This window comes from Rattus norvegicus, chromosome 1 (genome assembly GCF_021556685.1).
Source record: "Rattus norvegicus strain SHRSP/BbbUtx chromosome 1, alternate assembly SHRSP_T2T, whole genome shotgun sequence".
In the NCBI taxonomy this organism is placed as follows: domain Eukaryota; kingdom Metazoa; phylum Chordata; class Mammalia; order Rodentia; family Muridae; genus Rattus; species Rattus norvegicus.
This window is the reverse complement of record NC_141534.1, coordinates 258,070,702-258,095,992: the sequence shown is the minus strand read 5'-3', so window position 1 is coordinate 258,095,992 and position 25,291 is coordinate 258,070,702. Positions and strand designations below refer to the sequence as shown.

Below are 25,291 nucleotides of genomic sequence, written 5' to 3'. Positions count from 1 at the left end.
CTTTATGCATAAGCTACCCGAGAGCGAGCTTCCCCTAAGGTTTCCTCTGCTCCTCACCAGAGTTTCTTCATGGGGATCTAGAACTTTCACATTTTACTGTAGATAGCTATTTCTATTTGTGGTAAATACAAGCAAACAAAGGCCCTAAGGGCTAAGTCATTTTTAGTTCCTTATGAAATAGCAAAGCAGAGTGTTGTACGTGTTAGGTCAAATTGTGTCAGATGTGGGGCTCCCAGGCCGGGGGAGGCAGTAATCTCATAGGAATGTGTGGGTCTGGGAGTGGGGAGGGAAAGGGCTGCATGTTAGATCTCAGTCTGACTTTCTCCATTGTTTCCTCCCTTTGTTCCTATGATTTTCCTTTTTCCCAACAGTTATTAAGTTGTTTTTGCAAACAATCAAGAAGTTAATGTTGATTAAAAGAGGCAAAGCCAGCAGATGGGGAACTTGATTTAGCTCCAGATGTAAGGCTTGCCAGGCACTCCAATAATAGGAGCGCGCTTTTACAACTTTGTATAGATCCTAATGTGTGAGAGGGCAGGAGTGTGTGTTTATTGCTGTCTTTCTTTTAAAGTAAAATGTCTCATCTCGGCAGTGATTTACTACAGTGTGTCACATCTGGGAATAAAAGGGAAGCTGTGAAATGTGTGTTAGGTGGGCTGGGACGAGGGAGCATGAGGTGAGATGCGCTAACAAGACACAGTGAAAGACGTTGCATGGCCTGCCTACACCCAGGGACATTTTGCAGCAAACACAGTTTTATAAATCTCACCAACAGATGCAGAGCTGCACCTAGCAGTCAAGACACTGTAGTGAGTCCGTATGATAAATGTCAGTTTCTAAAAGAATTTGACATTACAGACTCTTCTGCCACGTCCCTTTATGACGTAAGGGCAGTGAGACAGCCGTAGATGTTTGGATGCGGCGTTGGCTTCTGGGTGAGAGTATAAAGTCCGTAAGGATATAGTGTGTGTTATTTATTTATCGTGTATTTACACAGGCTTTCCAGGCAGCTCTCATTCGTCTGGGGCCCGTTTACTGTATCTTCTACTCTGTTGCTTTGGCTTTCAATGATTTTTGCCTTGGCTGCTGCCCTTGTTCTTCCCAAGGGCCACCAGGCGGCTGGCTTAAGTCCCTTGCCTTCTCTGAGTAACTGAGAAAACCAGGCTGAGCCTGGAAAAGATGCCTATCAGCATGGCTGCCTCTCTCCACTTCTCACACCAGGCTTCCTGTGGAGTGAGCGCATCCATTTCACTGTTGCTAGTTAGTATTTGGCCAAAGAAGCAAGCACCCTTCAGCTTCCTGAAGACATCATTGGAAAGATTCGTGGGAATCTTATCACTGCAAACCTTGTTCAAGGAACATGTACTGATGAAACTAAGAACAGAACTCCTTTGCTCCTTATTGACATCTCTTTTCCCTTACTAAATGTCAGGTGTAGAGTGTTCTTCCATATGCTATTTCTCTAATCTTTTAGTCTTCCAACTCTAGAGTATAGTATATTCTGCTTAAAATGTCCTTGTTCTTGCCACTTGAAACAGATTCTCAAATAGCTTTGAACTCAGTAGCCAACAGTGACCTCCTGCTCTACTACTGAAGTGCTGGGATTACATGTGTTTGTCACCACACCTTCCTCAAAATACACCTTACCAGCAAAGAAACTAATTCTTTTTTTTTCTTTTTGTAAGAACAATCTTTTATTGGGGTTCATTAATCCTTCTTGGCTGCCACCTTCTTCATGGTTGCCAGCAAGTTACTTAGCTCCTCTTACTTTCTCTTGGCACAGATGTGTGCTTGGCACTCCTGCTTTCTCTTGGCATGGATGTGTGTGCCCACCCTCTTCTTGATGAACTTGAGTGCACACTTGTCCTTGGACACTCTGACCTGACCCTGTGGCCTTTGTTGGGGCCCATGGCCATGGGGTAGCACAGGGCCATGGTTGCTGCTCTCCTATGGCGGCCGGGACAGCAATTCTTAGAGATTAAAGAGTGACTTTTGGAAAGCTCTGCTTTCTTTTCGTGGCAAAGTTGTGAGCACAGGCTTTTCCTTTCAGGATGTAATGTTCCAGGCTCACAGAGATGCTTTATGCCCCTCTGCCTTTTTCTATGGACTGGAAGGCATGGGGTGAGTTGAATTAGAGAAGAAGCTGCTGCTACTGTTGCCATATGATGTGAGCAATGGCCTTCTCTGGACCTTCTCCCACCATTAGCTCCTGATAGTAAACTGTAAAATGGTGGTCACTTCATAGAGAATGTCCTTAAGTTTCATACATCTTATAGGATGCCAGACTCTCTTTTCTTCTCTTAGGCCAACTAATATTTTCATGGTATTTATTTACCATATTTTATCTGTTCATTTGCTGATAGATACTTGAGTTATCGTTACTGTTTTGGTTGTGTGTATGGTAAGTTGTGTTTGGGAGCTTGCTTTCAGATCCATATGGTGTTGCATGCTCTAACATTAGCACTGGGAGGCTGAGGTAGGTAGATGGATCGCCATTTCTAGGCTATCTTGGGCTACATAGCAAGGCTCTCTTAAAAGGAGTAAAGAGACCCTGCTTTCATTTCTCTGAGGCATAGGCCCAGATGAGGAGTTTCTGTATCATATGGTAGTCCTCTGTTTAGTTTTATGTTACATGTATATATAGCACATAGGTGCTTGGTGTCCCTGGGGGGCAGAAGAGGACATTGAAACTTTTGGTTCTGGGTTGCAGATAGTATGAATCACCATGTGGGTGCTAAGAATTGAACTTGGGTCCTCACAAAAGCAGCAGTTGCTTTTAACATTTTACACACACACACACATACACACACACACACACACACACACACACACACACACACACCTTAACTTTGAGACAGGGTTTCACTGTATACCCTGGCTGGCCTAGGAATCAATAGTAGACATGCCTCAAACTCAGATCCACTAGGCTTTGCCTGATGAGTGCTGGGATTAACAGCATGTACCACTGCACTTGGCCTATTTTGAAGCTTGTTTAGTATTCCAGCTACCCTTTACCTTTCTGTTCTGTGAAGGTTAAAATGTTTTGGGTTTCTTTGTAGATGGACATTGCTGGCTTTGGATGAGAATGATCAAGGAAGTTGTGTCATTTTCTGTAGTTATATATCCGAGGAAGGAGAGGAACAGTGTGACTGAGCCAGGCTTCCCTGCACTTTTGTCTTTTCTTACGGTTTGTGATGTGCACCTGTGACTTAGTTTGTGATGTACACCTGTGACTTAGTTTGTGATGTGCACCTGTGACTTAGTTTGTGATGTACACCTGTGACTTACAGTTTGTGATGTGCACCTGTGACTTAGTTTGTGATGTACACCTGTGACTTAGTTTGTGATGTGCACCTGTGACTTAGTTTGTGATGTACACCTGTGACTTAAGGTTTGTGATGTGCACCTGTGACTTAGTTTGTGATGTGCACCTGTGACTTAGTTTGTGATGTGCACCTGTGACTTAGTTTGTGATGTACACCTGTGACTTAAGGTTTGTGATGTGCACCTGTGACTTAAGGTTTGTGATGTGCACCTGTGACTTAGTTTGTGATGTACACCTGTGACTTACAGTTTGTGATGTGCACCTGTGACTTAGTTTGTGATGTACACCTGTGACTTAGTTTGTGATGTGCACCTGTGACTTAGTTTGTGATGTACACCTGTGACTTAAGGTTTGTGATGTGCACCTGTGACTTAGTTTGTGATGTGCACCTGTGACTTAGTTTGTGATGTGCACCTGTGACTTAGTTTGTGATGTGCACCTGTGACTTAGTTTGTGATGTACACTTGTGACTTAAGGTTTGTGATGTGCACCTGTGACTTTGGGTGGTTGAGAAAGCAAGGGCTGGGTCAGCAATCACACTACTGGGTCTCCAAGAAATACCATAGAGTAAGGCTTAGTGGGAAAATTGTGGTGGCACAATTTATTTTAGCTGTTTCTAAAGGTTATTTGTGCTGATATGTACATGAGAAGGATTGCTGGGGTTGGGGATTTAGCTCAGTGGTAGAGCGCTTGCCTAGCAAACGCAAGGCCCTGGGTTCGGTCCCCAGCTCCAAAAAAAAAAAAAAAAAAAAAAGAAAAAGAAAAAGAAAAAAAAAGAGAAGGATTGCTAAGGCAGCATGAACAAACTCTTATCACCTGCCTGGAGAATGTTATTTGATATTCCCCAGGAAGAGATGAGTTGAAGGCCAACTTCCAGATGACACTGTAAAGCTGTGCCTCTGGGTCTCCTGGCATGTGGTGGGTCTGTTGACTACCCTTACTTAGGGCCTCCCAACAACTTGGGGAGTAGCAGGAAGACCACAGACCTTTCTGTCCTTTGGAGCTTGGGTTTTGACAGTGGGAGCTAAAGTACTAACACAAGCATGGAGTTTCAGGTGCTCTGCTTTTCTGTCTTTCATGGTTTAGTCACTTTGGTTCTTCAGTTGTCAAAGTTATTTGCATTTGAACAAGCCTCTTCCTGTTTTTAGCAGATCCTCCCCACAGGAACTGTAGTCCTTTCATAAGAAGAGTAAGATACACTATGGCTCCTTTACCAACCGTTTGGAAGGTCTGCCTCCTCTCTCCCTGTGCATTCTGTGGTATTTGTCTATATGAGACAGGCCTCAGTATCCGAGGCTGACTTTGAACTTGTTCTGTATTCAAGCATGGTTTTGTGTTCCTGATCTTTGTGCCAAGTGCTAGTAGCTAAGGCTAATTTGGAAATTAGTACACAGACCAGGCTGTCCTTAAATACATGGTCTTTCTCGCTTACACCTCTCTCTGGTATGGAAATTAGAGGTGCACACCACCACCCTAGCCTGGTTACCTCTGTTAATGGAGACAGAATTGGAGCTGAGAAGGGAATGTGAGGAGGTCTCGGTCCTCTGAAGTCTTCGCAGCTCTGAAGTCATTGCTCACGCACTGTCTGGGCTTCAGTGTCCTCCTCCTACTTAGAGGTAAAATGAGCACAGGCGAAGGGAGAAGAGGCGCAGCTTGAGGCCCAGGCACTTCAGCAGAAGGATGCAACTTAGTTACTGAGAAATGAATGTGGACTAGGGGAGAGGATGAAGTGCAGACTAAAGTAAAAGATATGAGCAGGGGCACTGAATTGATAATTGGCAAGTAGCAGGGAGCATGTGACCACAGAGTTGTCTGCCTAGGCTTAGATGCCGCTTGAGTTAGAATTTGTCAATGGTGGCCCTGCTTTTGTTAATCGGACCCTGATCCACACCTTTAGACAGAGTGAGAAGCCTATGCACATTACAACAAAGCACTAAAATGAAGCCACAGGAACATTGTTTCCTCAGTGCTCCCAGTCTTCTAAGACTGCAGCTAGTTTACGCTACAAAGTGAGATTTTTGCATAAGGACATAGCTAGGGTTGGTGAACTGCAGAGACGTTAAGAATCTTGGATTAGGAAAATGGGGTATTTATAGTGAAATACTGAGATTTTTATCTGGGTCTGTAATGATTTGTAGGTGAGGGTGATTTTAGTATACCCCTCTTAAACTTGGCTTAAAATTCCCTTGGAGTACTTCTGCACTTTGCTTCCTCTATATCTTCATCGTCATCATGTGTATGTTTTGCCTGCATGCATGTCTGTGCATCATGTGTGTGCAGTGCCCAAGGACGTCAGAAGCATTGGATCCCATGGGACTGGATTTACAGACAGTTTTGAGCTGCTATGAGGGTGCTGGGAATTGAATCCAGGTCCTCTTAGAGGTCAGCCAGTGCTCTTAACTGATGAGCCATCTCTTCAGCTCCAGATCTTATTTTTTAAATATTACTTATTTGTGTATGAGTGTTCTGTGTGCATATATGGTGCATGCCAGAAGAGGGCATCAGATCCCATTACAGATGGTTGTGAGCCGTCATGCGGTTGATGGGAATTGAACTCAGGACCTCTGGAAGAGCATCAGTGCTCTTAACCACTGAGCCATCTCTCCAGCCCCTTCTTTAGTTATTTTTAACCGTATAGCTCCTTGACAGTAAGTGTATTTACCTTGTTACAGTATCACTGCCACCATCACTTTCAGAACTTTAGTATTCTGAGTGGCATTGGGGACTGAAAGCAGAGCCTTACATATCAGACTAGCACTTACCACAGGGCTTGACTCCCAGCTCAAACTACGCACCCATCACAGTCCCATCTCCCTTTCCTTCTCCTCTGGCACCTGGCAATCCCATTCTGTTTTCGATTTTCTGATTGACTGCCGAGAACTTCATCCTGTTTGTCCATTGTGACTGACTTAGTTCGTGTAGTATACTGTCCTCAAGCATCAACATGTGTGCTGTGTTAACATGTCAGAATTTCCTGTGTGAGTTCCATCATGTGTGTCTACCACATTTTGTTACTCTGTTGTCATGTTGAAAATACTTGAATTGCTTCTACCTTTTAGACAGACGGACGCTGTGAGTGTTGCTTATATGAGCAGGATTATACATAAATCTCTTCAGTACCTTGCTTGCTTCAGATGTGGAATTACTACAGTATACGATAATTTATGTATGACATTTGGAGAACTTGCCAACCATTTCTCAAAGTGGCTGCACTATTTTACATTCTAATTTTACACATTCTTACTAATGCTTTTCCCTTTTTTGGCACTACCCATCGTAATGGGTGTGAAGATGTATCTCATTATATTTTTAATTTGCATTTCTCTAATGACTAATAGTAATGTTGAACACTTGTTTTGTTTTGTTTTGTTTTTTTTGAGACAGGGTTTTTCTGCATAGAGTCCTGGGTGTTCTAGAACTCATGTTGTAGACCAAGCCAGCCTTAAACTCACAAAGATCCACTTGCCTCTGCCTCCCCAGTGCTGGTATTAAAGGCATGTGCCACCTAAAAATTTTCTTAGGCATTTATATTTCTTCCTTGAAGAAATACTATTCAAATCCTCCCCATCCTCACCCCAACACACACAGCAGCTCTCTCTTTCTTCTTGGTGGGGGCAGTGGTGGGGTAGGGTGATAGTGACTACCTGTGTATATGTAACCCAGGCTGACCTGAAGGTACTGGGATTAAAGGACTGTGCCACTGTGCTCAGCTAATTGAGTTGGGTTTTGTTATTGGATTTCAGGCATTCTTTTTTTTTTTTTTTTTTTTTTGGTTTTTTTTTTTTTTTTTTTTTTTTTTTTTTTCCGGAGCTGGGGACCGAACCCAGGGCCTTGCGCTTCCTAGGTAAGCACTCTACCACTGAGCTAAATCCCCAGCCCCGATTTCAGGCATTCTTTATGTAATCTATATGCCAATCCTGTATCAGATGATTTGCAATTATTTTCTCCCATTCTGTGAGTTGCCTTTTTACTTTTTACAGTGTTCTTTGGTGCACAGAAGAGTTGATCTTTATATGTAGTCAGATGTAAACTATATTACTCAGGAATGGTTGAGTTCCCAAGCTCTGGATTCTTTTCTTTTTTTTCTTTTTTTTCTTTTTTTTTTTTTCTCGGAGCTGGGGACCAAACCCAGGGCCTTGCGTTTGCTAGGCAAGCGCTCTACCACTGAGCTAAATCCCCAACCCCAAGCTCTGGATTCTTATACCTCAGCTTCCTGAGCATTGCACGCGTGCACCACTGTACCACCCCACCTTTGAAGTACCTTACTGTGCACCTGAGACTGGTGTCAAACTTACAGTGTATTAGAGGCTGTCCTTGAACACCTGATCCCCCTGCCTCTATCCCTGCTCTCCCAGTCTCTTGTCCCATCTTTGAACACTTGTCTTACTATCACATGATATCACCACTATCATAATGTGTTGCTGGAGAGCAAATCCAGTGCTCAAACCCAGGGCTTTGCACATGCTCAGCAAGCACTCTGCCCGGAGCTCTGATTTGTATATAAAATTAACCGAGGGCCAAGCTTTACTTCCTTCTATGTGGAAATGCAGTTCCACTAGCACCTACTTTGCCTTTTTAAAGATAATACCAGCTCTGATTCTAGAATGTTTTGAGGGGTTCCTGGGAATAGAATTCAGTCCCACTGATTCCTGCACATTCTTGAACGGCTCCAGTTTCTCATCTTCACTCAGGCTGACAAAGAAAGAAACTCAGTTTGTCTGTAGTTTTCCTACGTGTCCCCTTGGCTTTGCTTTGTAGGTTTACTCACTCCAGTGTGGTTTATGACACTGGGTAATAAAATGCTTAAGAATAAAGGAGATGGGGTTGGGGGGTTTAGCTCAGTGGTAGAGCGCTTGCCTAGCAAGCGCAAGGCCCTGGGTTCGGTGCTCAGTCCCGGGTTGGGGGCGTGGGGGGGGATAAGAATAAAGGAGATTGAATTTTGAGTTCCAGTTCTATTCTTCCTTTGGGCAAGTGATTCAGCCACCCTGTGCTTGAGTTTTCTCAGCCACAGAGTGAGGCTAATCATGGGCCTGAGCTGTTAAGGAGACTATTAAATGGCATATACTCAATATTTACTAATTTATTAAAAATTGTGTCCTGATTGTACAAGTGTACAGATCTTACAGTTTCAGTTCGCATGAGTCTCAGGGAGAACTCAGCCCATAGGATTAAGCCCTTTCATATCCACTTTCCTCCTGTCTCTGTCCCTTCTCGTGTGCACTTGGAGAGACTGGAGATCTAAAATGATGGTAGTGACAGGCTGGCTTTAGAGGTCATGTGGGAGCTTAGGCTGTCAGCCTGTTCCTATCCCCAGTGATGGGAGAGTAGTAGGGGGAAGATTCGTGCTCTCCTTCACTTTGAGTCTGCTCATAGGATGTCTGACCTAGTTTTACTCCAGAGGTTCCTGCTGTATTATGCTGTATTTTTATTATGATTTTTAAAAAGTCCCAAAATGACTCTACCTATAACTGAGAAGATTGTATTTCTGTCTTCTGTAGTTTTCGTGTGATGTTTTTGTTTTTATATCAGGGTAATAATGGCACTATGGAATAAATTGGTTTGTGTTCTTCACCTTTTGTTTCTGGAAGAGTTTGCAGAGGATTAATATTAAATGTATGGTAAAATTTATTAGAACTTGATGTTCTTTTCACAAATATTTTTTTTTTACTATTTTATTTTTATGTGTAAGGGCGTTTGGTCTGAAATATCTGTGCACCATGAATGTGCCTGGTGCCCATATAGGCCAGAAGAGGACATTGGTTCCCCTGGACCTGGAGTTACAGGTGACAATGAGCTGCCATGTGAATGCTAGGAGTAAAACCTAGGTCCTTTAGAAGAACCATCTGGGTAAGCCAGTGCTTTTAACCATGAATCATCTTCCCAACCCCCCAGAAGCAGTTTTGTTTTGTTTTGGTTTTTTTTTTTTTTTTTTTGGTTCTTTTTTTCGGAGCTGGGGACCGAACCCAGGGCCTTGTGCTTCCTAGGTAAGCGCTCTACCACTGAGCTAAATCCCCAGCCCCCAGTTTGTTTGTTTTTTTTTAATAAGTGATTTAATCCCTCTGTCTGATAACCCTTCATGTTGTTCATTTCTTCTTGCATGACTGTTACTGTTTCTCACTAAGTCTGTGTGTGTCTGAGGGGGAGGAGGGTGTGGACATGTGCATCTCCAGCTCTGGAGAATCCAGTGCCTCTGACCTCTGCAGGTACCCGCACACACTTGGTGGCACATGCTTGTAATGCCAGCCCTTGGAGGCAGAGGCAGGAAAATAGAAGTTCAGGATTATTTTCAGTTATATATTGACTTCAATACCAGCCTGAAATACAGGAGCTCCTATTACAAAACCAAAAATCAAACAAACAAAAACCAAAAATGTTTTAAACTGAAGTTTGGTTCACTGCCTCACAAATGATGCACCTTGTTTAGACACCCGACTGTTGTTCAGTGGGCTATAGAGCATCTGCAGACATGTTAAATACATACACAATGTTAACTCTTACGCTTCTTTGCTAATTATATTTTCCGTCATGACATATCTTTTCCCATTCTTTTATGTTTTATCTGTTTTTACCTCTATAAAATATTTGTGATAGATAGTTGAATCTGGCTTCTTTTTTTCTTCTCTTACAGAGTCTCACAATGTAGCCTCAGCTGGCCTGGAACTCTCTGTGTAGACCAGGCTGGTTTTTTTTTTTTTTTGGTTCTTTTTTTCGGAGCTGGGGACCGAACCCAGGGCCTTGTGCTTCCTAGGTAAGCGCTCTACCACTGAGCTAAATCCCCAGCCCCGACCAGGCTGGTTTTTAACTCATAGAAATCTGCTTCCTAAGGACTGGGATTAAAGACATGCTTTGTCCTGTTCTGCAGGTCAGACTCTTCCTCTGGTCTGACGGTTCCTGCATTCTGATTGGAATGTTCATTTCACTCACATTTAATATTATTGTGGATTCAATTGGACTTCATCTGCCTACTACATTTTTCTTTAATTCTTTTCTTTCCTATCTGTTGTGGTTTTGCTGTATTAGAGATTGAAGCAAGGGCCTCACTGCTGTGAAGCAAGTATTATGCTGCCAAGTTCTACCTACAAGTCTCTTTATGTTTTAAAAAATATTTACTCATTTTTAGTTTTGTGTGTGTGTGTGTGTGTGTGTGTGTGTGTGTGTGTGTGTGCGCGTGTGCGTGAGCTTATGTGCAGCATGTGTGTGCATCTACCCAAAGAGGCCAGAAGGCATCAGATCCTCTCGAGTATGTATGAGAGCTGGGAACCACAGCCAGAACCTCGGCAGGGCATTACATGTGCTTAGCCTCTGAACCATCTCCTCAGTCTCTGTTTGCTTTGTGTTCTGAGACAAGGGGTGACTGAGCTGCTCAAAGCTGCCTGGCTGATCCGCGCGCTCCCCAGTGCTAATGTTACAAACTCTGCCATACCTGGCTTACTAAAACAAAAACAGAGAAAGAGAGAAAGAGAGAAAGAGAGAAAGAGAGAGAGAGAGAGAGAGAGAGAGAGAGAGAGAGAGAGAGAGAGAGAGTTAGTTGTAAGGGGTTGTGTTTGGTCTCCTGTTACTGCTGGGAGCATAGGAATGCACTGACATGCCTGGTTTTATTCCTCCTCCTTCTTCTCCTCCTCTTCCTCTTCTTCCTCCTTCTCCTCCTCCTCCTCTTCTTCTTCTTCCTTCTTCTTCTCCTCTTCCTCTTCCTCTTCTTCCTCCTTCTTCTCCTCCTCTTCTTCTTCCTCTTCTTCCTCCTTCTTCTCCTCCTCTTCCTCTTCCTCTTCTTCCTTCTTCTTCCTCCTCCTCCTCCTTCTTCCTCTTCTTCCTCCTTTTCTTTTTTCCCTTTTTTAAATTTAAATTATTTTATTTATTTACATTCCAGTCATTGTTGTCCCCCCCCCCCCCCCGCCACAGTTCCTCATCCCATTCCTCCTCCCCCTTTCCTCTGAGCTCTCTCCCCTACCAGACCTACCCCTTCCCTGGGGCCTCAAAAATCTTGAGGAGTCCACTGAGGCCAGACCAGGTAGCCCTCTGCTACATACGTGCCCGGCACTCAGAGCAGCCCGTGTATGCTCCCTGGGTTCTGGGAGCTAGTCTTCCTATGGGGTCTCTCACGATTGCAGCTTCTTCAATCCTGTCCCTAATTCTGCCATAGGGCCACCCTGCGATTCCATCTCACAGCAGTCAGAACGGCTGAGTTCAAAAACTCAAGTGACAGCACATGCTGGCAAGGATATAGAAAAAGAGGAACACTCCTTCACTGCTGTTGGGATTACAAACTGGTACAACCACTCTGGAAATTATACCTTCTTTTTAATAGATAACATACCACTATGCCCTGCCAAAATTCATACTAATTGCAGTGAAATATAGACATTTCTGTGCAGCTCTAAATAATATAGACATACTATATTCATCTCAGTAAAAAATTTTTTTACTTTAAAGAAAGAAAGAAAAAAAAACACAAGAGGGATTTCTCAGTTTCAGAAACAAGTGAGGAGGACTCGTACTGTTCTCTTTACTGTATTTGCAGCTCTGTGATAGTGGGGAAGTTTGGATTTGGTTTTATACACGTACATTTCCTTTGTGAGAGATTTTCTTGCGTGTAGGTGTTAAACACAGCATTCCCTGGTGAGCTAATAGCCTATAGCTATTTCTTCTCTGCATTCGGGATCTGAGCAGTCAAAGCTCATTGGCTTTTGATGCCTGCATGTTGATCTTTATAACAAAGAAAAGAGCTGGTACAAAAGTAGCAAGACTAGTCTAACATTTGCGTGGGGGGGTCTTTGTGATTTTGAAAGGACATAGAACTTTGATGTGGAGTGACTGAAGGAGCTATTATGTGTGCTTTTTAAATGTCTAGAGTCAGCATTGGTCTGTAGAAGATGTTCTTGGTTGCTCTGCCTTCTGCATCTCATTTTCTTCCAAGAAGGCTACTGATTGCGGCCTGTTTTTATTGGTTCAAATAAGAGGCTATTTCTGGAATATGGCTCCTAGGAGAAAAGGAGTCAATCTTGAGCTGAGCCCGAATCAGGCTATTGGACTGAAATAGAAGGCTCTCCTTATTAGCAGGATCCAGATACTACACACATATATCCTGAGACACTCACTTGAAGGCTCACCCTTTGTAGAGGTGTATTTAGGTTTTTGTTGTTGTTTTGTTTTGGGGGGTGTCTGTGTGTGTGTGTGTGTGTGTGTGTGTGTGTGTGTGTGTGTTTGTGTGTTTGATGAGTGTTTGAGTGTAGGCATGTGCATGATACTGAGCACATGTAGAGATCTGAGAACAGCTTTTGGGAGCCAGGCTCTACTGTTGGTTCTGGAAACTCAGTTAGGTTATCAGGTTTGCACTGCACTGCACACACTTTTATGGACTGAAACATTTTGCTAGCTCCAGCTTCAGGAAATTTATAAAAGCATTTTATTGTCATTATGGTTTAGTTCAAAGAAATCTTATGTATATTTAAGTCTGGAAACCTTACTTTGTTGTTTTGGCAATCTGCTTACTAATTACACTGACAATTTTCTCTTGCTTCATAGCTTATCACAAATGTTTGCTTGATTTTTTTTTTTTTTTTTTTTTTTTTTTTTTTTTTTTTGGGCAGTAGTTGATAGGGAATACCTTTGTGACTGAGTTGGTGATAGTAGGATAGTTACTTCCTGGTAACTTAAGATAACCAAACATTTTAGGCCTTGGCATAAGTTAAGCTATGATGTTTTGAGCACTGTTGCAGCTAACATTGCAGAGAGCACTGGAGAAGTGAACGAACGATTCCCAGGTCGATGCAGGAGCTCTCAGTCCCAGAGGTCAGGATGAATTACCTCTGTGTGGCAAGAGAGCCAATTCCTGACCTCAGCCCCAGTCCTTTTCCCCCTTCCCTTTTAGTGTTGGGGTCAAACCCAAGGCCTTCTATGTGTTTGGTGTGTATGCTGCTGTGACTTACACCCACCCCCAGGTGTCTTCTCAGGATAGCAGGCATCCTGCATATAGTTAGTAGGCTCTCCTATTCATAATTTCAGTATAATCTTTAAAATTTATGAATATCTGAGATGAAGCATGTCAGATGTGTCCTTTATGCCAACCTTTTTCTACTCCGGAGAAGCTCCATCATGGACTGTTCCTAGGTTCTTTAGGTAAGCGTCAGAGGTAGGGCGAGAGAATGAACAAGAAGCCATATAATGTGTTTGCATTTGGTAGATTGGAGTGCTTTTAAGCCTTTATTTTCCTGCTTCTGCTGTTGTTTCCTCATCTTTGAAACAATTCCATAAGATCCGTCATGGTGACCTGAACTGCTGTTTTACAAGGGAAAAGGTATTTCCAGTTGGCTCATTTATACTAGGGCTGCGGGGTTATGTTAGTTAGCTTTTCTCTTGCTCTGGTAAAGCCCCGCAGCGCAGGCATCTTAGAGAAGGAGGGTTGCTTGCCTTACAGCTCCAGAGGCCATCAGGACAGGGAAGAAGTACGGGAGCAAGCAGCACATGCGCTGGCCAGAAGCAAAGCTGGGGGCTGCTCACACCTTGAACAACAAGCAGGAGGCGTGCACGCTACCAGACAGCCTGCCCCAGTATCTCACTTCCTCTAACAAGGCCACAGCTCTGAGCAGTGGTGGCACACACCTTTAATCCCAGCATTTGGGAGGCAGAGACAGGTGGATCTCTGAGTTGGTGGCTAGCCTGATCTACAGGATGAGTTCCAGGATAGCTGGGGCTATACAGAGAAACCTTGTCTTGAAAAGCCAAATCAATCAATCAATCAATCAATCTCTCTCTCTCTCTCTCTCTCTCTCTCTCTCTCTCTCTCTCTCTCTCTCTCTCTCTCTCTCTCTCTCTCCATCCTAGAAGTTAGGAGTGGTTCTTCATTCCAGCCCATGACCCCAGAAATAAGACTCAGACTCGAAATATATTTACAGATACCTTGGCCATATGGCTAGGCTCTTCTTTGCCTAGATCTAACTTCAGATGTCCCGCTTATTCCAACCTCTATTCTCCCGCGTGGCTGCTTACCTGTGCTCAGGTACCATGCATCCATTTTGTCACGTCGTCCAGGTGAATCTCTGGCTCTACCCAGAATTCCTTCTCCCCTGGGATGTCCCACCTCCCATTTCCTGCCTAAGCCATAGGCCACAGGTGATTGACAGGTGGTGCATTCATACAACACAAGATTTTCTCTCTACAATCAATCCCCCTCCCTCCTTCCCCCCAACCTTCAGTGAAGTGCTTAATACTGGAGGCTTCAAACTACCCAGTAATTTATATCCTGAAAATCACTTCCTTATGTTAACCTGTGAACTCAGAATCTTAAAATATAGCACCAACCCCAGTGTGGTAGAAGGGGCCTCTAATAGTAAAACTCAAGAGACAGAGAGACAGGAGGGCAAGGACTTTAAAACCAGTTCTTGACTACAAAGGGAACTAAGACCAGCTTGGGTAACATGAGGGCCTTTCTCAAACTACAGAAATTATCCCCAAAAGTATAGTCTTGAGACCCTTTCTCAAAAGATAAAACAAAAATCAAAATAAAACATGAATATAAAATACCAAAAACTTACCCTTGTTTTCTAAATATTAACTTCTTCAAATGACTATTATATATAGTTCCTCCCTCCTTCCCCCCTCTCTCCCTCTTCCTCTCTCTCCATATATATATATGTGTGTGTGTGTGTGTGTGTATATTATATATATATAATTTTAATTTTGTATGTGTGTCTCTGTATATTGCCTTCAGAGCTAGAAGACCAGAAAAAGGCATCATCCCCTGCAGCTGGAGATAGATGGTTGTGAGCACCCAGCATAGGTGCTGGGAACCAGACTTTAGTCCTCTGCAAGAGCAGCAGATGTCTTAACTGCTGAGCCATCTCTTTAGCCCTAGTTCTGCTCTCTTGTAGGTAAAACGCCTTTTTCCCATCAATGACTCTTTAGGACATGGTTTCAGATTTTCTTTGCATACTATGGTTTGCTTTAGATTATCGTGTGGGGTGTTGAATGTGTGAGTGTGTGTGGTGTGGGTATGTGCTCCCTTGTTATAGTCAGGAGGAAGATGCCGGGTCCCTGCTCTAGTGCTCTCTGACTACTCCTTTGACGCAGGCTCTCCCACTGAACCTTAGGCTAGGCTGGTGGGCAGAAAGCTCAGGGACTCTTCTGTCTCTGTCCCACACGGTGCTGTGGTTACAGATGTGTGGCCATATGTGCTGGCATCTGAACTCAGATCTTCAGGCTTCTGCAGGGAACATTCTTCTCCATTGAACCATCTTTGCAGACCTGTAATTTAATTATTTCCTTCTGGTCTTCCTCCCTGCCACCACCCTTCCTTTCTTCAAAGACAGTCTCACTGCTTAGCCCTGGCTGGCCTCAAATAGAGACTCATCTGCCTCTGCTTCCTGAGTACAAGGAGTAAAGTCATGTACGGCCATGCTGGGGTCTCATATTTAATTTCTTAATTATTTAACCTCTACTATATGGTGTCAGGTATATCTTTCATCAAAAATTTTTTATTTTGTTTTGTTTATTTGAGACAGGGTTTCTCTGTGTATCTCTGGCTGTCCTGCAACTTACTCTGTAGACCAGGCTGGCCTTGAACACATTGAGATCCTCCTCTGTCTCCTGAGTGCTGGGATTAAAGGTGTATTTGAGAAAATGTTTATTATAGTGAAAGGTCCTTTCTTAGTTTGGGTTTCTACTGCAATGATGAAACACCATGACAAAAAAGCCAGTTGGAGAGGAAAGGGTTTGTTTAGCTAAAACTTCTTACCACTGTTCATCATTGAAAGAAGTCAGAACAGGATTTTACACAGGGCAGGATCCTGGAGGCTGAGGCAGAGGCCAGGGAAGGGTGCTGCTTACTGGCTTACTCATCACAGCTTGCTCGGCCTGCTTTCTTATAAAACCCAGGACCACCAGCCCAAGGATAGCACCGTCCACAATTGGCTGGGCCCTCCCCAATCATTATCGAGGCATTCTCTTAGTTGAGATTCAATCCTCTCTGATGACTTTGGCTTGTATCAGGTTGACATAAAACTATGCAGCACAGATTGTCAGACAGGACCCAGATACGTGCGTGGTGCAGGTTATAAAGGGTACTCAGAGCCAGTGAAATAGAATAACCCCAAATAGAACATTTTACTTGCTTTCCTAAATTGGATTTTTTAAAAGATTTTGAAGATTTGGATTTTTAAAAATTTTCCGTGTGTGTGTATTTTGCCTGCATGTATGTTTATGCACCATGTGGGTGTCTGTGGCGTCAGATCCTCTGGAACTGGAGCTGCAGGTTTCACAGAGTCTATCCTGGCCTCCCACTCTCAATATAGCTGATCACCTTGAACTTCTTTTTACCTTAGTTATTTAACTGTCTGTGTGTATGAGGTGTGTCTGTCTGTGTGTATGACGTATTTGGTACAGTGCACATGCAGAGGGATTGTCAGCAGACAGCTGTCAGTTGTTCTCTTTCCACGTTCATCTCCAGGAATCAAACCCAGTTCACCAGGCTTGCTTGGCACATATCATCACCACTGAGCTGTCCTAGCCTCAGCCTTAAACGTTTGATTCTTCTACCTGGAAGATGTTGGGAAGTGTACACATGCTCAGTTCCTCTGGTGCAAAAACCAGGGACTTTTGCACACTGGGTGAACCCTGTCCCGTGAGCTACATCCCTGACCGGCACTAGATTATTTGTCAGGTGAATTGTGCTGCTCGTTCGTAGGACCCTTGGAAACCTTCAAAGCCGATTCAAGAGGTGGCCCTCCTCTGTTCTCGCATGCCATGCTTGTTCAGTTGATAGGAGCATTTTGCTATCTACGTGGTACTTGGTATAAAACTTGGAAGAAATGTACAAAGGACAGAGTAAAAATAATTCAGAACTTACAGTCTCACCCTTCAGTAGAGCTTCGGTCACTATTTTGGTGAATCTCCTCAATTTCTACAGCTTATTTTTTTCTTTTGTGTCTAACCTATATTCACCACTTTATCCTTGTTTGTTTTGATGTGTTCAGCCCATCACTTTAGCTTATCAGGGTGTGCTCTGCGTCCTGGTTACGTCATCCTGTGTGCTGGGACCTTCTGCAGCTTTGTGTCCTCAGCACATTTCCTAAATGTGTCTTCAGAGTCTTTGTCCAGATGCTTTGATCTATTCCTGACTCTGCTCCTGATTTGGTAGATGATTTGGGACTAATCTCTCTCCATTCTGGGCTCTGCTTTGTTACTGTTACATAAAATGGCCCCGAAGCCTGAACGCATTCCTGAAGAGGCAACTGGAAAGCCCTCGGGGAATTAGAAGTGTGGGTAGAGCCCTCAAGCAGCGCAGAACCAGAAAAACAATAGCCTTAGTTAAACAAACCAGACCGTGGCCTTCCTGGAGTGGGTCAGATCGTCCTCTGCTCTCCTGCGCTCTCTAAGCCCCAGCAGGACTCGCCAGCTAAGAACTAGACGCAGAGGGTGGTTGTAGCAGGCATTGGTTCTGCCTTTGAGAACTGAGGATGCAGGCCCAGGGAGAGGGCAGTGAGAAGACAGCATGGGAACTGGGGTTGAGGGAAATGGAGAGCTCTCAGAGGATCTCCTTGGTCTCTCCGCTTTCTTCAGAGTTGGGGTCCCCTTACTTGCTAATTGTCCCGTGAGTGTGCTTGCATTTCCCCTGGGGCTGTAACAAGGGTGTGATCGTCTGCAACTGAAGCTGAGGTGCTGCTTTAATAAGCAGGCGACTAATGACAAGCTAAGAATTTCTAGCTCCGGTAGATTAATCGTTAAATGAATTGTGTCTACATGGTACTGTCATATTACTGTAATATCAACCTAATTATAAATACAGGTTTACATTGTAGGAGATAATAGTAAACAGAATTATGCACTTAGTGATCAGACTTCAGGAATTTCTGAGGAAAATTTTCTTCTTACACCGTCTCTTGCTGTTCTTTTTATGTAGGTTTGATTAATTTTACCTCAACTGTGCGTTTCTCCCTGGAGCTCAGATATTTGCTCTAGCAAAGTGAGCTCCTGTAGTAACGGGTTTGATGAGATTTTTGTTGTTGTTGTCGTAATTGGTTTCTATATCATGTCTTTGAAAACCAGTCATGTGATGAGGATGTGAAGCTCAAGATGTGCTGATGCATTTCCAAGACCCTCACAGCAGAGAAACTCATTTCTTACTTACACCTCACATGCTCGGAGCGCACCTGAGAGCATCTGGAAACTGCTTCTGCCACTGGTGCTCACTGGTGCTGGTGGAGCGCCCATGATTGCTGTAGTTTCTACAATACCTCATCTTATTGGGGGATGACTTATTAAGTGGACTTGCTCAGAGCAAATACAAGACAAGAAGCAACTTAAAAGGGAGGAAGGGCTGGGGAAGGTTTGATAGCGGAGCCTGGGGCAGCGGTCTCACTTCGGCCACAGTTGGGAAGCACAGGGTGAAATGCTGCTGTTCAGAATCCCCTTTCTTTGCCTTTAAAATGTAACCCAGGGCTGAGTCTGCGCAGTTGTGCCATGCACGCTTACAGTGTGGGTCTGTCCAGTCTCCGTAACATGATCATCTGCTCAGATGATCGTCTCTTTGCTGACGTTAGATCCTGTCAGGTTGGTTTGGCAATGACAGTGTTAGTCATCATAGTGGGCCTTGTAGATAGAGGTGGATTAAAATCTATTTTTTCTCTCATATGGTTTGTCTGTCCATCCTTCCTTCTTTTCTTCCTCCCCTTTCCCTCTTTCTTTCTGTCTCTCTGTCTCTCTGTGTCTCTGTTTCTCTGTCTCTCTCTCTCTGTCTCTCTCTCTGTCTCTCTCTCTGTCTCTCTCTGTCTCTCTCTCTGTCTCTCTCTCTGTCTCTCTCTGTCTCTCTCTCTGTCTCTCTCTCTCTGTCTCTTTCTCTGTCTCTCTCTCTCTCTGTCTCTCTCTCTCTCTCTCTCTCTGTCTCTCTCTCTGTCTCTCTCTCTCTCCTTTCCTCCCATACAAGGCTGGCCTTGAACTCCTCATCAAAGGTTTTTGGGTTTTAGATTTATTTTATGTGTGTGTTTGCCTGCATTCATGTCTATGCTTAAGAGTGCATGGCTGGTACCTGTGAAGGCCAGAAGAGGGTGTCAGATCATCAGAACTGGAGTTACAGATAGTTGTGACCCACCATGTAGGTTCTGGGTATTGGACCTAAGTCCTTTGGAAGAACGTCAGTGCTCTTAACTGCTGAGCCATCTGTATAGCCCCTTGGCTTTGTTTCTGTTCTTCTTTGAGATAATGTAGCCCAGGCTAACCGGAAACTTGCAGCAATCCTCCTGTCTCAGCCTCACAAATGTTTAGATTACATCCATGAATCACTTTGCATGGCTGAACTAATTTCTTTAGTAAAAGAATGATCTATTTGGTTAGTTATAAAGAGGGATTTGGAAGATTATAGGCATATACCACCAAGCCCAGCCTCCATCTTTAATAGTCTAGAAAAGGTAGATATTGATATGTTAGCTTTAGTGGGCTAGCCATATGTGTTTCTCTGGATAAACTATTTATAAGTCTCATCCTTTTCTGGAATGTCCTTAGCCAACTTGTCAGCTTGTCTCATCAGAGTACATATTCAGCCTCAGCTCTTTTCAAACAAGCTTGACCATATTCCAGAGTAGCTGTTTTTTGTTGTCCTTTATAGAAGTCTATTGAAGACAGGTGGCATCTGTGCTTCTGTTTGCTGATTATTTGTTGACTAGAGATCAGCAAACAGAGTTTCTTTCTTACAACTAGAGATGCCAAATAGCACCCAGGCCTGACATGGCATGGACAGGAGTAATGGTAGTTGAAAGTTCACATGACGAAGGGAAGAAATAAGACAGTTCAGAGACAAGAGCTCAGATAAAGTCTGAACAAAAATGCCAGCAGACTCTACCACTCAGAAATCTACTGAAAGGCAAGGTGAAATAGAACCCAAGCCAGTGGTACTGACCAAAGACACCTGCACAAAGTGGAAGGTGTAAGAGTTAGTCTGGAAGACAGTGGCCTGGGACAGAGAGGATAGTGGCAGTACCTTTTCTCTTTTTTTTTTTTCTTTTTTTCGGAGCTGGGGACCGAACCCAGGGCCTTGCGCTTGCTAGGCAAGCGCTCTACCACTGAGTTAAATCCCCAACCCCCAGGCAGTACCTTTTCTCAAGTGGAAGAATTGGGAAAGATACAGCAGTTTAAGAGGCAGGTCATAGGGTCTAGCACTGAGGATGGGGTGCACTGGTAAAGACAACATTGTAGTTGCAACCCTCAAAGACCTGAGGTTCTGCTAGGTGCCTTAGTCTGTGGGGTTGTTCTATAAGAGAAGCTAAATCTTTTGGTACTGTAAAATAGGAAAGGAGATGGTGCGAGAATGTCATAAACTTTCTTGGCAAACAAAGGGCAGGTTGAATAGTCACATATATTCCACAGAAGGAGCTGGGAGGAGGTGGAAAGATGTCAGTTATACATTCTTAGATTATGCTTATTGCTATCTTAGAATATTAAAGTTATTGTAAATTTCAGCCTGTTAGTGGGATTTGGTGATTCACACCTTTAATCTTAGAACTAGGGAGGCAGAGGCAGGAGGATCTCTGAGTTCAAGGTCAACCTGATTTATATAGTGAATTCCAGGCTGAGCAAAGCTACACCTTGAGACCCTGTCTCAAAAAGGGTCAGTCTGTTGATGATCAAACTAGTAAGGCTGTTTGAACTTAAATGCGTTATTGTTTAAAATAAGAAAGGGCCAGGCACTGAGGGCACACAGCTTTGGTCCCAGCACTCTGGGGGCGGGGACAGGCAGGACTCTGAGTTTAAGGCCAGCCTAGTCTACAGAACTAGGGAAGATAGAAGAATTTCTTTGAGTTAAATTTCTGGACATTCATGTGTCCCCACCCCCACCCTTTTGCTTGTTCTGAAGAATGCTCTGTTGTCTTCTGGAGGGCCTTCCATTTTTTAGGTATTTTGGTACTATTTGTAGCCAGTTATGTTTACTGTTAATAATAAGTATTTTCTCTTTGATTTATTTAACAATTGTGGGACTCATTGAACTGATCTAGACTTAGACCTGCCAAGGTTAAGACCTCCATGCTGGTCATTATAGACCTCGGTCCCTGATGCTTTAGCATGTTGGATGCCCTGGAACTTGGCTTCACTTGAAAAGCTAAGGGTTCTTTTTTAATTAGAAACCCATTTTCTGCTAAGGCTGACAATTCATTGTCTCCTAGATAACAAATTAGGGTTTGGGATACATTAGAGATGATAAATGTGACTTCCTTAAAGGGAAATCCATTTGTTTTGTTCAGTGTTTCTGTGATTAATTACTTGCCAGATTAAATTGCTCCATAAAAATGCATAGTATTTTATTCGATTGCTCTTCATAGTGATTAATTGGGCAATTGTGTTGCTTTCTATGTTAATTATGCTGACTTTTTCCCCCTTCCCTTTAGTTTAATTAATATAGCATTTCTTTAAGAGACTTTTAAAGGACTGGGTGCTGTCAGTTTTAGGGGCAGCAAAGCCCACAGTTGCTTTTAAGCTGATGTTAGGGACCAGTACATTAAATTTTCTGAATATACTTCACGTTAGCCTTAGTTTATTCACGATTATGAAAAGCACACTGGCTGCCAGTGAGTTGGGAAAACTTGGCTCCATTTTCTGCAGTTGTCAAAAAGGAGAGCAGTGGATGTGCTGGCTCACAGCTGTAACCTGAACGCTCGGAAGGCTGAGACAGGAAGGTCAAAACCATCCTTGGATACTTACGGATTCAAGGCCAGTGTGGGCTTGTGAGACCCTGTGCAAACAAAACAGAGGAGAAGCTGCTGGAAAGTGAGCTGTGAAATGTGTGTAAAGCAAGCAGACAGTGTGTGGGTTAGGGAAGCCTTGTTTTCTGGAGGCTGCAGGGTACTGGTGAGGCACCCAGGCATGGTCAACGTTTTTGTTAATGGTCTGGGACAACAGTAAGCAAAGTAAGGTTCATGGAGTCTGAAAGCGATCCAGAGTCAGAGATGTTTCCTGCAGCCAGAAGGCAGAGCATTTAATTAATTTAGTAATATAATTAATTAATTAATATGAACACACCAGGAAGAGAGGTTTCACCAAGGTCTCTGCTACATAGAAAAATGCATATGCAGGAACAGAATCAGGCACATATTTTGTAAAGCAGATCCTCCAGCCGTCCACTCGTAAGTACCCACTTAAGTGCAGTAATGACTTGGCTTAGACAGGTACTCACAGTGGCTTTATTCATAAGCTGTCAAACCTGGAGAGAACCCAAGTGTTTCCTAACTATGAAATGTCCACGTAGTCAAATACCACTTAGCAATCAAGAATAGCTGTGATACGTGTAACATGGGTGAATTAAATTGCACTGTACATAGTGAAGGAATCTACGCTAAGTCTCATATGAGTCCATTTATCTTGCATTCTGGAAATGTCAGCCTTAAGGGGTCAGAATTTAGATCAGTTGCTAGGTGCCAGATGTGAGACAGGTTGACTATCAGTAGGCACCAAGGAACTTTTGGGGTGATGAAACTTTTTTATCTTGAGTGTGGTGGGTTCATAGTGTATGTACTCTTTTCAAAACTTGGGAAACTATGTGTTTATTGTGGTGATTAGAATTATGTAGGCAAACAAGCAAATAAAAACATACTTGGGCTGGAGAGATGGCTCAGAGGTTAAGAGCGCTGACTGCTTTTCCTGGAGGTCCTGAGTTCAATTCCCAACAACCACATGGTGGCTCACAACCATCTGTAATGGGATCTGAGGCTCTCTTCTGGTGTGTCTGCAGACAGCTACAATGTAAACAAATAAATCTTTAAAAAAAAGATATATTTACAGATGAAGAGATTTATTTTAAGCAAAACCAGGGTAGACTACTAAGAAATGACAACCAAAGTTAAACTCTCACCTCAACACACATATCATGTGCATACATATTTGCATGCACACATGTGCAAACCACAAAATGGTTTTAAAGATTTATTTATTTTGTGTATATGCATACACTGTTGTTGTCTCAGACACACCAGAAGAGGGCATTAGATCCCATCCCAGATGGTTGTGAGCTACCATGTGCTTGCTAGGAATTGAACTCAGGACCTCTGGAAGAACATTCTGTGCTCTGAACCACTGAGCCATCTCTCCAGCCTCCACAAAAAGGTTTTAACTAAAAAATACATTTAAAAATGAGCCATCATATCATTGGAGTGGATACATTTTACTGTATAAAAACTATAATTTTTTAAATCAGGGAAAAAGATCTTCATAGAAGAGGACATAAAAGAGTCATCTTTCTTTGAAAAAAATTTAAGGCAGTCTAGTGGAGCCCAGACTGGCTATGTAACAGGATAACCCTGAGCACCTGATTGTCCTGCCTTGCTTCCTAGTCCTGAGATTGCAGACTTGAAGCACTGTGTGCTGCCCGGAAGTCTGGACTTAGGACACTTGCTTCCATAGTCCTTGCAGTGCTTAAATTTTCTTCACTTTTCTTCCAGATTTTAAGGTTCTGTACAGTTTTGAGTGGGAAGAGAAATAGGAGAATAGGGTTTCTGTGCATTTTCTTATGTGTGAGCATTATACAATCAGTAAAAGGACTGTTCGAGGACAGCTCACTGAAAAAGCTGTTGAATTGTGCTGATAGCCACCAGGCATAGATGAGAGGATCATTTCCCTAGTTTATGGGTTGGATCCAGTTTTTCGAGTTTTATAATATAATTTAGACTTTGTGTCTGATACAGGCTCTTGGAATGTAGCCCTGGTTGGCCTAGAACATAACAGTCTGACCTCAGACTCATGGTTACCCTCCTGCCCCTACCTGCTGAATGCTGGAATGTGTTACCATCCAAGTTTAGTTTCTCTCTTTTTTTTAAGATTTATTTATTATTATATTTATATGTGTACACTGTAGCTGTCTTCAGACACAGCATAAGAGGGCATCAGATCCCATTACAGATGGTTGTGAGCCACAATGTGGCTGCTGGAAATTGAACTCAGAACTCTGGAAGAGCAATCAGTGTTCTGAACATCTCTCCAGCCCTTAGTTTCTCTTTTAAAGCTTCATTTATTATTTATGTTATTGAGACAGGTTTCTCTGTGTAGCCCTAGCTGTCCTGGAACTTGCTCTGTAGACCAGGCTGACCTCAAACTCACAGAGATCCTCTTGCTTTTCATTTCCAAGTGACGAGATTAAAGGTGTGCACCACCGCTGCTGGCTAGGGCTTCATTTATTAAGCTAAGCATCATGGTGTATACATACTTGGAATCCCTCATGTAGAATATAGAGTCAGGCAGCACAGGCGTTCATGGCTACGTGTACCTATACAACAAGTTGGAGTCCACCCTGAGCTATGTGAGACCTGTCTTGGAAGCATGTCTCGGTTGCATGAGCATGACGTTACAGTTAAGACTTTGAGGAATACATGAAGGCTAGGTTACAGCCCTGTGGTAACTAAAATAGACTATAACTTGTATTTCTCATTATAACTCTTTTGAAAAGCTCTAGGAGACAGCACACCACTGCGTACCGCATATCATTTTCTTCCAAAGTTTTTGGAGTAATCCCTTCTGTGCAGTCATGGCCACTTCAGGAATAAGACCATTTTAAGCATTAAACTAAACAGGACTGACTGCTAAGGACATTTACCCATTTGATTAAGATAGTCTGTTTCCTCTGTCTGTCCTGTCAAACAAGATAACTTCCAGAGCAAAAGTTCCTTTTCCCCTCTCTGTCTTAGGTGTCCTTCTAGAGAACATGTGTGCATTATGGAGCTACGAACTACCTCTTTGGCTTCATAACCCTGATATTCTCAAGGTCACACTTACAGCTGAAGAGCAGGCCTGACATTGGTAGTATAATAGATTTTTGCCTACTCCTATATACAGGTATTTTTGTCAGTGTTTATTACTGTGAAGAAACACCATGAGCATGGCAGCTCTTATAAAGGAAACATTTAACTGGGGCTAAGACTAGAGGATTGCTTGAGCCTAGGAATCCAGGGCCTTCCTTGCAATGCCATAAGCTTATAACAGTTTGTCTTGAGGGCCATT

At 43.2% G+C, this 25,291-nt stretch overlaps 1 protein-coding gene across 2 annotated transcripts in view; it reads left to right on the top strand.

Moving 5' to 3' along the window:
• The window catches only part of Armh3 (armadillo-like helical domain containing 3), a 181,958-nt gene that overhangs the window by 109,600 nt on the left and 47,067 nt on the right, over positions 1–25,291 (top strand).